This window comes from Ambystoma mexicanum, chromosome 7q (assembly GCF_040938575.1).
Source record: "Ambystoma mexicanum isolate Mex_15411 chromosome 7q, UKY_AmexF1_1, whole genome shotgun sequence".
Classification (NCBI taxonomy): domain Eukaryota; kingdom Metazoa; phylum Chordata; class Amphibia; order Caudata; family Ambystomatidae; genus Ambystoma; species Ambystoma mexicanum.
Window position 1 is genome coordinate 180,291,102 of NC_090941.1, and position 17,952 is coordinate 180,309,053.

The 17,952-nt window shown below is 45.5% G+C and overlaps 1 protein-coding gene across 2 annotated transcripts in view; it reads right to left on the reverse strand.

Annotated features, from left to right (window-relative positions):
- The window catches only part of POGLUT2 (protein O-glucosyltransferase 2), a 637,125-nt gene that overhangs the window by 396,633 nt on the left and 222,540 nt on the right, over window positions 1–17,952 (reverse strand). The gene's annotated exons all lie outside the window — the stretch shown is intronic.

The window sequence follows — 17,952 nt, forward strand, 5'->3', positions numbered from 1 at the left end:
GGAGTGGGGGTTGTGCCCAAGCACCGTGTGGGATGCCCGGCTGATACGTCCCAATTTTTTCTTAACTTTATAAAGTTAATTTACTTTATTTCCACTTACTTTATCCCTGGTGGTATGTGGTGACGGCGCAGATGACGCTTGGGCTGCTTTCTGAGGCATTCTGGTGGTGTTCGTAGGCGAGGCCTCGGGCGGCGCTGTCCCGTGATTAATGAAGCCGATGTCTCCAGTCAGCTGCCCGGACTCGACTCAACGTGATATGTGGCAACAAGGAGGCACTATTTCTCCACAACAGAGCCTGCTAACTTATTTTAAAGAGTTAATGTCTCCTTCTTCAATAGTAGCACTTTCTTTGCTGGAATCTTATTTTTTCAATACATTTCTCCGTTTCAAAAAGGTACTGAGCCCATACCCATACATCAACAAAAACCTCTCGTTATATTTCAAGGACTATTTTTCAAATTTAAGGTTAATCATTAAATACAGCAATGCAAAAACAATTCATTAATAGGAGTTGTATTTGCAATACACCCAAACAGCACCACATCAAACACATATGATGGTGTTGTTTTGACTGGGTCACTGTTAGCAGCAACTTCCTAATTTTGGCTCTCATTATTTAATTAAATAATAATATACAGTGTGCACTCTGGACTCAATTCACATTATTCAAGTCATAAGCAAACATTTAGACCCTTACAGTGAATACACATTAAATTATATATAAATATGGACACCAGCATAATATTGGTCAAACTGCTCCGCATACCTATTTTTGGCCTTATAATCTTCAAAGTGCTGAAACCTGGTGATTCATACTAGTCAATTGAATAATCCGGCAAAAAAGGCTCAAGCCAAAGAAGTACCACCCCCATCGACTAATACTCTGAAAAGACAAAAATGTGACTCACCCACGCCATATGAAGATACTCTGGATCCGGCCAAGCAGACCATTCTAAAGGAAATCAGGGCCCTTAAGCCCTTCTTGGAGGCCACTAAAGATAAAATACAACAGCTAGACGATAAATGGTCTTCCTTTGAAATGTTTTAAAAGAAATATAATTTAAATAAATAAATGATTGAGACGGAACGACAAGTGAGCAATGCAGAGTATGCAACTATTAAAGTAGGCCCAGTCAAATCTCTACAAAAATAATCAGAAAATCTTGAAAACACAAATAGAAGAAATAAGCTACGTATTGTAGGCCTAACAGAAGTGATTGAAAAAGATAATCCCATCTTGTTACTCAATACCGTGCTTCCAAAGCTCAGTGCAACTAAACATCCAGAGGGCTGTGTGAAACAAAAGGGTTTCTCACCCGGGACAGTGTTTGGGGGGGGAAGAGATCTCTCTTCCCCTCCCCTCCCTCCTCTACCCCCCCCCCTTTGGATCCAGACACTGGGAGTGGACCAGTGCAAGGAGTCTTCAGGAAGTGGGGGCGAGGCAGCCGAGGGTATGACGTGGTATTTACCCCTTTTTTGTACACCTAACCCATTCTATTTTTTTAGGATTCTCTGATGTCCCAATTCCCTGCCCCTTTTTACACAAACACTGTGCCGTGGAAGAGGTTGACAGAGTAACAAGACTAACTCTTATACAGCGCACTCGACAGGTCCCGCTAATCGGGTCAGGCATTAAGTGCATACATAGGTTACCAATTATCTCTCCTCACAAAGATAAAAGGCAGAACAGAGACACTTTGAGCAAGGTGGAACATGAGTAAGAGCAGAACATCCGGGTCGAAGGCGAACCTACTGGAGCAGAGCGACGGACCAAGTTTGAGTTTGAATAATTTCTTACGCGCACCATATACCACTGTGGGAGCCTGAAGTAGCCCTAAACGAATATGTTCATTTAAATAGGAAGGTTTTCAGTTATTTTCTGAACCTTGCCAGTGTGGTGCATGAGCAGATGCCAAAGGGCAGCTGGTTCCACAGCTTAGGCCCAAACACAGAGAACCTCTTGTCACCTTTAAAGATGCGTTTTGTCCTCGGGACACATACAGGAGTTTATCTCCTGATCGGAGGTCTCTGGATGTGTAGTAGTGGAGGATTCTGGTATTTAAGTATCGGGGTGCAAGTTTATGATAACACTTGTACACCAGGCATGCCACCTTAAATTTAATGCGATCCTACACCATCAGCCAGTGCAATGCTTTCCTGGCTCTGGACACATGATCTCTTTTACCCAGATGGGCCGTTAGCCTGACTGCCGCATTCTGGGCCCTCTGTAGTTATAGCATTTGTTTCCCAGGGATCCCTGTCATGAGACTATTACAGTAGTCAAGGTGGGAATTTACCAATGCTCCCGCCACTACTGGATAGTCTTGAGGTATTAAGAAGGGGAGTACATTCCTAAGCAGGCGCAGGGAATAACATACTGCTTTTACTTTTGCCCCTACCTGGGCTTCGCTGGCCAGATTTTATTGCCAGATGCCAGATACACCCGAGGTTTTTCACTTTCTTTGAGAACGGGATACTCACACCCAAGATCTGTGGAGTGATATTTGTATCTTCCTCTCTATTTTTCTTCTCCGATCTAAATAAAATTACTTCTGTATTGCCTGCATTAAGCTGTAGTTGGGACGAGAGCAGCGGGTATAAAACCCGAGGAATTCCCTACAGGAGGTTGTTGCCACAAAAAGGCAGCGAAAGACATGTGGAGGAGGCCAAATCCCAAAGCAGAAGGCTGCATTGTGTTTTAAAGATGCCAGCGACACTCCGGGGTGAAGGGCAGAGTTGGCGAGGTAAGGCCAAGCCTGTGGTACTAACCTTGACTCGTGAATTAGGGAATTGTAAAGACAAGAAAGAAACGCACAAAGCTGGTGAGTTGGCAAGCGACCGGAGAGACCGGTGTGCGTTAAGGAAAGATTGAAGTTGCAACATTTTATCGCAAATGAAGGCTGGAAACGTGTGGTTAAGATGCAAAGAAAGGCAGATCTGTGGATGAACTTAAAGATAGCTGTGAATCCTCGATCCAGAGTAACGGAATGGTCCGGCGAAAGGAAGTAGCCCACTCCAGTCTCTGGGAAAGGTGAATTGTTTGTAGTGATAAAGTGAATGAACTGTAAAAGCGAAGTGATAAAAATTAACCCCGAGAGAAGGGGAGAGTAACAAGCCGAACAATTAACTTTATGTCGCAGTATGGAGGTCTGTAGAGAAAACCACGCACATTTGAAAGTCTTCGACATCCGGATATGGTCTGAGCCCGACTCAGGGAGACCAGCAGTGTAATAAGTTTGGGGAAGAGATCCCCCTGCAAGTATTGTTGAACTTTTGTTGTGAAAGGTCTGAGCCTGACAGAGGGGGACTGGCGTGAAGTTTTGTTGAACATTGTATGGAAGACTGGAAAGAGACTTTAAACGTAGAAGACCAGTATGAGAAACCTGAAGGTCTCTCCCTAGATAGTCCCCGGTAATCTGTCATCTGGGTGGCCAAGACACGGCCATCGCTTTTGGATCCAGTCCCTGGGGGTGGACCAGGAAGGGAGGATCACCTGGATGGGGGTCCTCAGGAGAGTAAGTGGGACACCGACGGGTGAGACGCGGTATCCCCCTTCTTTCAACACCTTTTCCCCATCCTACCACATAGGACTTTCAAAACCACAGCTTCTTTCCCACACGAACACGTTTGCACGACACACCAGAGAACGGACTGACACCAGAGCCATTTACATGACATGTCCCAATACAAGGGTCAGCCAATTGATCAGAATCACACACACCAGACAGCCCCTTTCCCTTCCCCAAAGGGATAAAAGGTGGCGCAAGAGAGCACAGTACGAGCAAGGCAGACCATACAACGAGACGGCTATCCAGGTTCAGCAGTTCAAGAGGAGGAGAAAGGTGGCGAATATCGAAAGGCTGACAAGGCGAGACACGACCTTGCCCTTTCAGACGCAGACATGCAGAGCCTCCAGAGAGGGAACCGTAAGACAGAGGACAATAGCCCAAGTGTGCTGCAACAGATGTCAATGGTACACGGAGCATGTTGACGCTGATAAGCAGGAGTAGGGGAAACTCCTACTACCGTGGTACCGGCCTTGACTCCAGTTACTCCAGTTAGCCAAGCGGTTCATCACAGCATGTGAGTCAAGGGGAGAGCTGATAGGTGCTGGGCTGTGGTGGATGAAAGACGGAAAGTGGCAAAATGAACTAAGTTCAAAAGAACTGTAAAAGTGTTGAGAGGACACCAGCTGCAGAGGGAACCAGCACCACATGGGTGCTAACTCGAGAGAATCTTCTTGATCCCCATGTGAATGAAACTACAGGCGCATGAAGGCTGTAGGAGAGCCGCCAAGTTAGGTCAGAGTGGGCATACAGGATGTCAAGCAAAATCCCTGTACAGTTGAAGCCTTTGACCTAAGAATTATGAGAACGCAAGGGTAGCGATTCCCGTAAAAATTTGTGAATATGAAGTTGGCAAGAGTAAACCCGACCGAGGGATGCTGACGAGAAGGGGGCAAGTCTCAAGTCCCAAGAAACAGTGTGCTGACAAGAGGGAACCCGGCCGAGGGATGTCCACTGGAACGGTTTAAAAAGACATTAAGATTGATGAAGGAGGGAAAAGCCACAGTGAATCAGGTGGAGAGAGCCTGAGAGTAAAGAGGTGTCTGTGCCTGGAAGAGGGAGACCCAGGGGAGAAGAATCCTCATCCTAAATGAAAGCAGGAAACAAACTCATTTGTTGAAGAAACTTTTGTTTTGTTGACTGAATACATCAGGCCCTCAAAGGCAAGAGACTTTCAAGTGAAACGAGACTTTGCCATCAAGGAAACTGGAACAGAACGGTCGACTCGTGCTAGGAAAGCTCGAGTGTATACTGTACTCTAAGATCCCACCTTACCCCATGCTCAAAACATGGGAAAGGGAAACCAAGCTACCGCATCCTGACAGATTTGTGAACACTTCTTACAACTACTACAAAAAGGGTGTGGGATGGTTGTCAAGAAAAGAAAGGGTTGGCAATAGGTTTCTTAGTATAGGCCCTTTTTATTTGACACAACGCCACTAGGACTGCCTTATTTTTATTTTATGGTCGACGCTTGCTCCCATCTTAGATTTAGGTTTAGTTTAGGCGTTTTCCACCCTGCAAACATTGTTCAATAAACACCCTTGAACTGTGATCACTTGTGTCTGTCTTTACTGTTGCCACCATGAGTTCCTTACAACAGGTGGGCCTCGATCCATGTTTTGAACTGTTTTTTTGTTAAAAACCCAAGCCAGAGTGTGTCATCCTGCCTACGGGGACCGTCATACTCTGTGTTGTCTAACATGGGGAGGAGAGCTGATTCAGCCACATTTATTTTTTATATTTGAACACTGATTTTCCTTTACATACATATCTCTTTTATACACTTCTTAGGTTTTAGGTTTTGTTAGCATAAGCCATTTTGATTTGACAAACTCAACTAAGACAGTTTTATTTATTATTTGATGGTCGAGACTACTCCCCCATCCTAGTTATAAGGGCAAAGTAGGAGTTTTTCCAAACCCAGAAACTTTAAAAAAGGTTTTACAAATTGTACCTTTTGTGTGATACCATGCCTCCCCTACAGGGCCCATCGGATAAGCCCAAACAATTCAGTGAGCAATTCTAATGTTTCTTCCAGAACTCTCATCTTGGCTCTTCTGGATTATACCCATGTCCTTCGTATAATGACTAAAGTGAAACAAATTAAGCAACTTGTCTGGGGTGGCAAGAAGATATATACGATTTATATTATATCCCAGGATGTGTCCAATGCAACAGCTGCTAGGAGAAAAGAAGTAATCACCTTCAGACCCGCTCTGAGGCAACTGAACGCAAGATACGGTATCGTCCATCCAACTGTCCTCATGGTCACACTATTACATTTGAAAATTCAACGGATCTGAGACACTTTATTCAAATCCACAAAAGGAGGATTTGAAAGAGGAAATGGACACGTCAAAACCAGTTACTCAAATAGTGTCATAAGATTTAATGGCTCATGTTACTGACATTTTTGACCAGAGTGGGGTGCAGTTTGGGCTTTCCATCAATTGGATCTCCACCCCATTTTCAATACCATCAACATGTATTGGAGTGGCTGTTTCCCGTAAGCCACGATTCTATTTGTAGTCTTTCTTTATCTTTGGTCACTGAAGATATTTATGTTGACTTGGTTAGTCTATCCCTATCACTTATGTGTATCTATCACTTATGTGTATCTCCCTTCATGTTATCACTTTTGCAGGAAAAGCAGCATATCTATGATAAGTGGTCTTATTACATCTCCAATCATAATGCCATGGTACAATAATTATATATGTTTTAATGTTTAACATTTTGGTTTTTAGGTTTACCTCAATTTAGAACATGCCACTGTACGTAACCTCTTGGAATGTTAAAAGTTTACACAACCCTATTAAAATACAATGGCCCTCATTAAGAGCCTGACGGCAACCCACTGGTGCCGGGCTAGTAACACTTTATTGGCGCCTGACTTCCCGGTACCACCGACATTACAAGTCCCGGCGGATCGAGAAGTCAGGCGCCGGCAAATGTTAGTCCCCATTCCCATGGAGTCCCACAGGACTCCATGGGAATGGGGACCTGGAAGCACTAGCACCATTGCCAACGGTGCAGGTGCTTCCGTGAGGGTGGGTGCTGTGGTGCCCAGCAGGTGAGACCTGTCCAATGTAGCCCCTAAGTGATGAAGTAGACATCTGCATATAATTTTCCTGTTGATTTCCTCCCTCTCATCGCCCCCCTGTCTTTTGTGGGTGCCTGTTCCTTTTGTATTTTAGTCATTGTTCGTCTTGTAGGTTTTATATTTTTAAATTGTCAGATTTTCTTTGCATAAATTCGATTGTATACTTGGCCTTCATCAAATTTAAATTCTACCTTTTGCAGTGTAAGAACTTTATTATCCTAATACTGGTTTAGAACACCTTTGTTATTATTACATGCTTGTATTATCGTTGTTTCAAATAAAAGAAATTCAAAAACAAAACAAAAAAGTTATTGAGACATCCAGTGTTGCCTGTATTCAGACTGAGCCAATTCTGGTCCATTCATTGTTCGATATGGTTCATGGTTTAATTGATTTTAACATACACTTTAAGCACATTGTGAGGTGATATACCGAAGATTAATGGCGTGCCATCAGCATCATTTTGAAACATATAATTATCTTGGAGCCAATCAAGTAATAATTTAGGATATAGGTTAAAAAGAAGAGTGGATAAACATGCTCCCTGTGAGACTCCGCAATCAAGTTGGTATGCTTTAGATTTAGATGGATTAATCAGACACAAGACATGCACTCAGTTATAAATGAGGAGAAAACTTGGAAAGCCACTTCAGACATATTGTTTACACCTTTTAAACGAGATAACAGAATAGTGTGTCCAAGGTATCAAAAGCAGCCGATGGACCAAGTAAAGGCTGTAATGCAGATGAACCTTGATCCATAATATGTAAAAGTGGACCTGTCGTAAAGTAGTGCACTTTGTGCTATGGGACAGTCTGAACCCAGACTGCAAATCATTTAATGAGTTTTTCTCCAGATGTTCTTGGTGGTAGATGGAAACAATTGTATCCCTAATTTTAGAAGGATCGGGTAGTTAGAGATAGGTTCTAGAATGTACCACGTCAGATGGATCGTGAGATTTCTTTTAAAGAAGCTGGGTAATCCAAGAATTGTTCAGGTCTTTGGGACTCAAATATTCCGATAAGGATCTGTTAAAAAGGTGTGTGATTAAAAGGGGTGACAAAGGGACAACACAGTTTAAGAATATTGGACGGACACTGATCCCCAGGGCATGAGGTCCGATGAATAAAGGAGATGACTGCCGACACATGTTCTGGTGTGATAAGTTTAAAAGAGAATATTGGAATGTCTCCACGATCTGGGCTTATGATATGGAAGGAATTTTCCATAGTAGGTATGGTAGTGCTGAGTTTAGTGGCAATAACCTTGTGGTTGTTGCTGCGGGAAGCACGTGCTAAACCCTTGCACCATTCGAATGAGTCTGGTGTCGCTTTCATGCATGCTTTGGGGTTACAAAGTTGTTGTAATATTTTAACCAATTTCTTAGGTGCATTAGCAGCACCATCAATTTGATCCCCATAAAATGTATGTATGGCCACAGAAATTGCTCTTTTATATTCCTTACGTTTAATCTTAAAAGATAAGTTGCTGTTGGAGAATAATCCTTCTGCCAGGCTCGTTCTAAGGCTCCAATATTGGTTTTGATTAATTTAAGATGTGGATCATACAGTTTTTTTGTTCTTGTTATTGGTTCTAATGACTTTCTGAATGAGGGGAGCTTTTATATTCATCATGGAATGAATATTTGTGAAGTACGCGTTTACTAATTGATCTAATGGCTGCTCGAGGTCGATTGAATAAACTCATGTAGGTCATCTGCCAAATGTCAATAAACAGGGATTTCTAGAAATAGATTTCCTCTGAGGGAAGATTTACTATCGGTTTGTCCAGGGGTAAACTGAAACAAATTAAAAAGTGATATGTCCAGCTCAAGGGGGTTACAATTATGGGGTAGAAGTTACGTTTCTTACCAAGACCCCAACCCAGAGTGTGCCCTTTGCTGTGCGTGGCACCAGAAACAATTTGATTAAATTTGAGGCAGTCTAGCTGGGTAGTATTAACACAAACTCCGTGGCTTTTGTGTCGCAGAAGTCGTTAAACCCAAGGTTAAAAATCCCCCGTTATTAATGACTGACCTTCTGTAGTGGTAGTTTATAACAAGTTCCAACAAACGCGAGGAAAAATGTATTAGTGATGAAGGGTACCTGTACAACATTAAACATTGCCATGGGGGATGTGGAGTGAATGTTATTAATTTTGATGCAAAGGGTTTCAGAGCCTGAGATTTTCAGGCAATTAATACAAAACATTTTTTTAATGATGATCTAGAAATGAGAGTAGCAACTCCTCCCCTGCCCAGGTCCATTTTTGTGCACAAAGTTAAACCCGCTAGGGGATAGCCCGGGCAATAACCAGACCTGCAAGTTCCTGCAACCGTGACTAAGTGATATCTAGAATATCCAGTTTGTAGGAGATAACTGTGTCCGTGATTCTGAGAGCGTAAACTGGGAGCGAGTGAACATTCAACAATGCACATCTTAGATTCTGATTAACGTGATGTGACTTTTAGATACGTTGAGCTGAAGTGGTGTAGCTTTTGGTGGCTAAGGGTGGTATATAAGATTTATTTGGGTTAAGGTTCTACCTTTGAGCATCCTTTCTTGCTTCTGAGATTTTCTTATGACTCATAGAATTCACTGAGGTGTTATTTGACGTTAGAAAGGTCGAATTTACAGGGTGAGAAGTGGGGTTGGGGAGGGGAAGAGTAGGTAAATCATCTTCCATTTGGTTCGGAAAGAAGCACGTGCAGCTCAATTTGGGAGACTTGTGGAGTGGGTGGGAACTGGTGGGAGTGACTGTCTAGCCATAAAAGTAGAGAGCTGGATGTTTTAGTAGAACATGGTAAGTGGGGAGAGGCATGTGAGATCGAATTATCATGGATTCGCTGTCGCAGATAAGAGAAAGCATTGTTTTTACTAGCCATATGGACATCTTGCTTAGCAAGGGAAACTTATTTGTTTAAAGCAATGTGCGCCCTTTAACTGCCCATCTCAACTCGAGTCCTGAGCAAAGAGTGTTGCAATACAGGGATATTGGGAATAAAAACCAGCTAGCACAAAGAAGTCATCCTTAAGTTTAATTACCCTTTCCACTCCTTAACACGAACCAAAGCAGTGCCCATACTAGCGAGGATAGGTCACGGGCCGTCATGCTTGCCCTGCAAGGTGGTCCAACCCTCAACCCGCCTCAAACACAATTCACACCTGTGCGAGCAGGTTATGTTAATGGGCATTTGTATAGCGCCTTTCACCATTGGTATGGTCACAATGCACTGAAGGTTGAACGCCAACGGGAACCACAGTCCAGTAAGTGGATATGGTCAAAGAAATAAATAGTGCGTGTGTACACTAGATAGGTTTGCAGCCAAACCCAAGTTATAGTGGGGATAGCTGCATTCTAGTGAAGGTGGTGCTGTGCAGTGTATAGGGGGTATGTGAGATCATGTGTGCAGCTGGACCGAATTTATCGTGGGGGATAGCGGCATTCTAACGGCTGTTGCGATGAGCAAGGTGGTGAACGATAATGTGGGCAGCTAGACCGAATTTATCGTGGTGGACAGCTGCATACTAGTATGCAGTGTCAGGGTAGGGGGGCTATGTGTGAGTATCCATGGATTGAAGACACTTCCCTACCCTGGACTAACTTCCTGCGGCTACCACTGTAAATATGCGCAAAGAGTATAGGCATCTGGAGCGTTAAGATCATCTAGGTTGAATATATGATATGATATGATAGGTTATTTAAAACGCGCTTAATACCCAGAGGTTTCTAAGCGCGGGCCCAGGGATCGAACCTGTAGTGCTCCGTGACGTCTTGCTTCCAAGGCGAGCATGTTGCCCCTGAGCTATCCTCCCGAGAAGATGAATCTCAGCTGTACCTGCAGTGCAAGGCCCGACCTTCCCAAGGTCTAGCAATTCAAATGCTGTGTATGTCCACCTCCAGGTGCAGAGGAAATGATGAACATTCTAGGGCCGATGCCTGGCTGGGCTGCAAAGGGCAGTACAAGGCTATAGTCTTCAGTGCAATACAGGACCAATGCATTACAGTTCATCTGTCTACATTCCCTGTGTCTAACTACTAGTGTTTGCTCATGGATTATATGCTTCTGGATTAGCAGATACGTCCAGGTCAATAACATTTTGATACTTCCTGCAATACGTAGACGGGTACTCCTCAAACACAACGGTTCAAGCGCAGTTCCTGGCCATCCTCTTAAGAGCCATGCAAGTCTGAATATTCCAAGCACTGTGGATGGCTGAGCATTCCGTGCAATGGATGGCCAAAATTGCCAAAGCAGTGCGTAGCCATTCCTTTTAGGGTAGAACATGCTCAAACATCATAGGTCTTCACAGTGCCGTACATGGCCAAATAACTTCCAAGTATAGTACATAGCAATGCCTGATTAAGAGATTAAAAGGGCCCCGCTCTAGGGCAAGAGCCAGGTCTTGAGTGCTTTCCGGAACACCAGGTAGTCTTGCATGTGTCGAATGGCGGGGGACAGAGTTCCAGAATGCTGGCACCAGGGTTAAGAAGGTGGACCTGGCTATTCTGGCTGATTTGGAGGGGGGCACTAGGAGGATGGCAGTGCTAGATCTCAGGTTGCGGTGGGGAGATAGGGTGTAATCTTTCCTTGTAGGAATTTTGGGCCGATTTTGTGCACGGCTTGGTGAGTAATTCACATGATTTTGAAAGTGGCTTGTCGGCCAATTGGAAGCCAGTGTAGGGTGCAGTGTGCAGGTGTGATGCGATACCTACAGCCGAGGGCAAGGAGTAGCATGGCAGCAGAGGTCTGGATGCTTTTGAGTTTGTTTAGATGGAAGGCAGGTACACCCAGGTATAGGGAGTTCTCATAGTCAAGTCTAAACAGGACGATGGACATAATTGCTGTCAGTCTATGGGGTGAGATAAGGGAAGATGCATTACAGAAGTCTGAGGTGGAAGTGGCAGGATTTGTATACATTGTTGTTGTGATGAGAAGAGATTAGGTTGGGGTCCATTGGGCAGCTAAGGTTTTTGACTGAGGAGGGGGAAGGGCCAAGGGAGGGAGGCCAGGGTGTCGGTTGTGGGAATAGGGCAGTTTTTCGGCAGGCCATGATCTCCGTTTTCCTCGGGTTGAGAAGAGATGGTTGCTTCCATCCAGTGGTCAATGTCAGCCAGGCCGGACGCCTGGTCAGGGGTGGAGGTCGATTTGGGAATTCTCAGGACGATTTGAGTGTCATCAACTTAGTTATACAATGTGAGGTTGTGGAAGCGGATGAGTGCAGGCAGAGTGCTGAAGTTGAGGTTGAAAAGCAGGGGTGACAGCCTTGGAGGACTGCACTGATCACTGGTCTTGCAGTGGAGGAGAAACAATGCAATTCAGTTGATTGCAGAGTCCCGGATGCCAAGGGAATGTAGTCTGTTAAGGGGGGTGTTGTTGTTGACAGTATCAAACGATGCTGAGCGGTCAAGGAGGAGTGTGGTACAGCCTTCAGAATCATCTGTGACTTTAAGATCATCTCAAATAGAGACTAGTGAGGATTCTGTTCTGTGAAGAGGTCGGAAGACTGATTGCGGGGGGTCCAGGTGGTTGTGAGTTTCTGCAAAAAAGTTGAGTCGGGAGTAAGCAGTGCGGTCAATGAGCTTCGCCAAAAAGCGACTATTGGAGAGGGGTGTGTAATTACAGGGTTGGAGTGGGTCAAGGGATGGTTTCTTTAAGAGGGGTTTAACATGTGAGATTTTGAAAGGTTCTGGAAAAATGCCAGAGTCGAGAGAGTAATTTATGATGGACCTGGCAAGTTCCCCTGCACATGTGGTGAAAATGTCTTCAGGCGGTGTGGGAAATCCGAGGGTATCCTCACACCTACTCCCCGCGTATCCTCTGCTCAGGTGGCCAGAAAAAGGCCATCGCTTTTGGATCCTTACCCTGGGCGTGGAGATGTGAGGCAGGGTCCCTTGGGTGGAGAGTCATTGGGGAGAGGATATGCGCAGGTGGGACATTGTATCCCCTTTTCCTTATGATAACCAACCTCCCCCGTCCCCTACTTTTATGGGCTGTTGCAAAGGATCTCCCCTCATTTTCCATCATTCAAACCACTATAGTACTGGGACGAGGAAAAGGCGACTAGAAGTAGTGAACACTAGTTAGTCATGTCACCACTATAGTACTGAGACGAGGAGGAGGCCTGCACAGTGCTGTAGAGGTTAGGCATGTCCTGAGCGCTCCACTAATTATGACCAGGCAATTGACATTACGGACTCACACTCACACCTGCAACCTGCCAAGTGGCTGCAGGCGTATAAAAAGTGAAGCCGACAAGTGGGAAGGAGCGGCCAGCAGGAGGGCGCCTTGAGGGAGAATCCTGCCTCCCAGGAGGCAGACAAGGTAGGTCCTGAAGGAGAGACAGGACGCCGGCAGATGACCCCAAGAAGCTGTGGAGCCAAGGGCTGCGTAGTGGCCGCTTCATTGGTCAGAGGTCCGCAGCCAGATTTGAAGACACAGAAGAAAGAAACAAAGTCACTGTCAGCATCTGTGTGGAGAAAGCAGAGCTGCCTGCAACATATGGAGAGAAGGTGAAGTGCGAGCAGGGCTCGCGGTTGGACGAAAATCGTGTCGCCAGAATAGAAGCCGAGAGAACAGCCACCCAGAGGAAACGCCAGGGACTGGTGAATGAAAAGTGAAGTGCACTAGAACCGGGGCGCTCCTGGGAACGAGGGGAAACCAAAATTTGTTGCTGAATGAATGAGAAAGTACGCACAAGATTAAAATGAACCCACAGCAACGGGCTGAGAGGAATATTAAGGACAATATAAAGTACAAGCAACAGAGTGAAATATCAAAGTTACTGAATACCGAACTAAACAAAGGCTTTTGGCAAAGTTATGATAAGATGATAACATTGTGTGAAATACATAAACTGCATTGCGAAAAGGTATGAAAGCAAGGTGGTGAACGCCACAAAGTGAACTGTATGCAAAAACACATTGTGGCAAAGCCAAGAGGCTGGCAAGGGAAAGCCAAGTGAGTTTGAAGCATCACAGGTACAGACACAGAAGAACATGTGTGGACGGAAGTTTCTTGGTTGCGCGACTTGTAATGGGTGGACCATGTGGTCCGAAAACTGCACCTAGACCTTGGAAACCCTATTTGTGAAAGCTTGCCTGCTGAAGCCGAACAGGAGAAAGCAATCTGATTGAAATGTTAAGAAACCAGAAGGAGTATAAAGTTTATCTGGGGTCATTATTTAACTTGGGAAAAGAAGCCCTGATACTTTGTGGAACTGTCTTGAACTTTGGAAAGGGAAGCTGAAAAGTAAGCCAGGAGCTGGAAGAGGATCAGAACTTTATTTGGAACACTATTTCTTTTATTGCTGATGTCCCTACACATTGTTTAACTTTAGTTGTGAGGGCAAGTATAGGTTTTGGACACAGACAGATTTTTAAGTTGAACTTTCTGACTCAAACTTTACCTAGTAGAGGGCAAGTTAGGCCTTCAACCATCCTGACATTCGAGTTAAATCATTTCCGTTTGAACTTAAATCTGTTTTCTGTGTCTTGCTTCATGATGCCTTCACACAGGACAAGGGTTGAGGGGGGAGCCAGATGGTCAGCTGTCTGACAGGTGTTTGATAAACTCCAGACTTGATATGTGGGTGAAAGTGCAGAAAGCGGGGCTCTCGGTAGGCACATGGGTAGAATCGTGGATATTGTGCTTTGTTAGGGGTGAGATATTGGTTAGTTTAATGTTGATGGTGGCAGTTCTTTCTAGGTCTGATTTGTGGAAGTGTTCAAAAAGGGAATTGCAAAGAGTTTAGGAGGTGGTGTTCGGGGGTGGTGCAAGGCGGGTTCAGGAATGCTGCGATGATCATGTGGAGCTTTGCTGCTGCTACTGCGGCAGCTCTAGATTCTGTTATTGTAGTAGGATTTTTTTGGCCTTGTGGATTTCAGTTTTGTGGATAAGGTATGGTGGGCATATGCAGATTTGTCATCTGGGGCCATTTGCGTCCTATGAAGTGGTTTCAAGTTTTGAACGCCTTGAGGTGGGTGATGAACCACTTGGGGGAGGGGGTCAGGCCTTGGCAGGCTGGAGTGGAGCTAGTGGGGGTGAGAGGGAGAAGTGTGTTGGAGAGCCAGCAGCAAAACGGTCTATGGGTGGAGGTCTTTCTGGGGAGGTAAGTGTGGGGATGGTGGTGAGCAGGACTTCTGCCATGTCTGGGATTACCTTGACCTTGTTTCAGTTCTTCATCTGTGAGCGAGCGTTGGAGGGCTTATGAGGTGGTGTGTGGAGAGAGAATAGTATAACTGAGTGGTCAGCCCAAATGAGGGGTCTGGGGATGGAAATAGTAATAAGGTCGGTTGAGCTAAAAAAAGGCATTGAGGGTGTGGCCGGTGATGTGGGTGGGTCCAGTTATCTGCTATGTTAGGTTGAGTGCCACCAGACCGTCAACAAGGGGTTGAGTCATGGGACTGTTAGAGGCATCAAACCAGATGTTAAAATCCCCCAGTAGGATGAGGGTGGAGTGGGTGATCATTATGGCTGCAAGTGAGTCGCATAGGCCGTTGGCGAAGTGTCCATCGGATCCATGGGGGCCTGTAAAGAAGTAGAAAAATGCATGAAAGTGAGGGCAGTTAGCCGTGCATGGCTGAATTTTCATAGCGTGTGACTGTTGTGCGTTTTGTGTAGGATGGCTATTCCGCCTCCTCTTGTGGGTGAGGAGTGAGTTATCAGCGGTGGGGGCGGGGTCATAGGGGTTTGGGGGGAATGCTTTGTGGGCAATTGGTTTGAAATAGCCCGAGAACCATGTTTCAGTGATAAAAATGAGATCAGGGTTGTCGGAGGTGAGGAGGTTGAAGATGCTAGGTCTGTTCCTGGCCACCAAGAGGGGATGGATTAGGACGCAGTTGAGTTGGTGTGGAGGGGTGGGGCTGGCTCTTCACAGGGTGTTAGGGGTTGGCAGGTCGGACTAGTGAGAGTGATGGAGATTTGGGGGGGGCAGAGGGTAGGATGATGGGGTCGTTGTGTTGTGGTTGAGAAGAGGGAGCGGGCAGTCGCAGGTCTTTAAGTGGGGAAGGGTTTAGTTAGGGCGGGTGATGTTTGGTTGATTGCGATTAGCTCAGAAGTGATAGGGTGTGTGGTGAGTGCAGGAGGGGAATTATGAGATTGTGGGCTGGTGAGTGCCTGTGGGGTGCAGTTGAGGGGGCTGTTGGAGGTGGTGAGGTGGATTCTGAGCAGTGGCAAAATAGGAATTTGACAGGGGTTAGTGAGTGGGCGTGGTCAATATCATGGTGAAGGGTTGGAGAAGAGTGTAGAGCAAAGGGGGACCCTACGTCTGTATTTTGTGCACTTGAGTGCCAGTGGGGTTTGCGATAAAGTAGTTGGCTCAGCAGGGAAGGGGGTGAAGGCAATGGTATGGGAGATGGCAAGACATGCCACGCTGAGGGATGGGAAAGCTGTAGTCAAGAAGGTAAAGCGGGCAGAGCTCCCCGAGATCCCACCGCACACATTGGGTAGTCGCGCAGACACAGCCCCCACCCTCTACAGCGAACAAAATGGCACTGCCCACCTCCACTGCTCTATGCAGTGGAGGTGAGCACGGAGCAGTCTCTGGGATGGTCCCTGCCGAGGGAAAATGCTGTTTGCAAATCCCCTTCCCACCCAGTGCACACAACCACAGGAATTCTTTGAAAATATTTGATTATTCAGATGTCCAAGTCAGGATATATGAAGGCTGGCACAGAGCCTCATGAGCTCACATCTGCATGGCTCTGCTGTGCAACAACCCCTTTCCTCTATTTTTTCTTAAACTACTTATCTGCATTTTATGTGAATCATTAGTATTAGAATCTGTGTTTTGGGAATTTCCGTGGGGAATAACTATTTGGGTTTTTGATACAGGTATTTTTATTGAGGACATGGATTTATGTAATGTGCTTTTATGGATTTATCCAAATAAATCTTAGAATATACTGTGGAAGAACAGCATGGATGCCCCCAGGACCACACTTTCAAAGGTACTGGCCAGTGCTTTTCTAACTGCCACCCCCTACCGGCCTTTAATAATAATCCCAGCGCTGGACTTCTCTTCTGCTCAACGTCCCGACCGGACTGTTGCTCCCTCGTGACACCAAACTCCTTGCCAGCATTGGCATTGACTGTTTTCTACACACCACCACAACAACAGTAGTATCCATCCCTTCTTGCAACCCCTTAGCCCAATTAATCCACATGGCGAAACAGATACAGCCACCATTTGGTTCCAAGGAACAAATGCTAATGATACCCCACTGCCTGATTACCCTCTGCGTGCTATTATCCCAGAGGTTGTACAGGTATTTCTTTTAGCATAGCCAAACACTTCTGAGATGCAGAGGCTCAAAATCCAAAATATATAAAGGGGCAATCCATGCAATTTACAACTTCCTTTTACGGAAGATTCAAAGCAGAGATGGCTGGTGGCTGGACCACATTAAAAGCCTGGAGCAGGAGGGTGCTATTTTAATGCCCTCTGAATCCAGTCATAGAAATTGGATGCCAGCATCTCGAGCTGGTGCGCCTGGTGAAGGTCAGCCGTTGCATCTGGAAGAGCTGGTTCTGCACATCAACTTTTAGCAAGGTCCTTCACGATCAGTGCAAGTCAGCAAACATTACAGTGCTGCATCCTCCCGAGAACGAACAATGTGTCCATAGTGATGTGCAGTCATCTCAGAGGTTTTTGGCACTTATATTTGCAGAAAGGTAACAGTATGAAGTACTTTATCGACTATAGTAGCCAAAAGAATTCCAGGTATCTGGCGAATTACAGCATCTGGAGTCTGGACAGAGATTTCAGGAGCAGATTAAAAATGTGGGGTCCTTGCAAAACAGATCTATTCACATGCAGATTAGACACCCAAGAGGACAGGTTCTTCAGTTGGAGACTGGAGACGGTGGCCAAAGGGTTTTCTCTCGACATGGGGACAGAGAGGGCCCTTCCACCTTTTATACAGATTTCAAAGAAGCTACATCAAATGCGAAGGTAGAAACCTTGGTTGGGTTCATCTCTTCTTTCTGAGCAACTCCAGTGTGGTTTTTGCCACCCTAAAGGAATCTACAGCATGTATATGATCACATCAATAGTCCTAGAACTAGTGTTTTAAAAGATTTCCAGGATCCTGGACCGAAATCAGGCCTTTCGAGATGCACTACTTTGTTTACCAGCAGATCGTAGAGTCCCAGTACAACCAAGATATTTAAGACAGCCTAGGAGGCTTGCCACATATGGTGCATGAACGACATGAAACGTCCCACTTTGGCAGATGTATTTCATGTAAAAACGACTGGCACTGGAAAGCAGGGTGTAC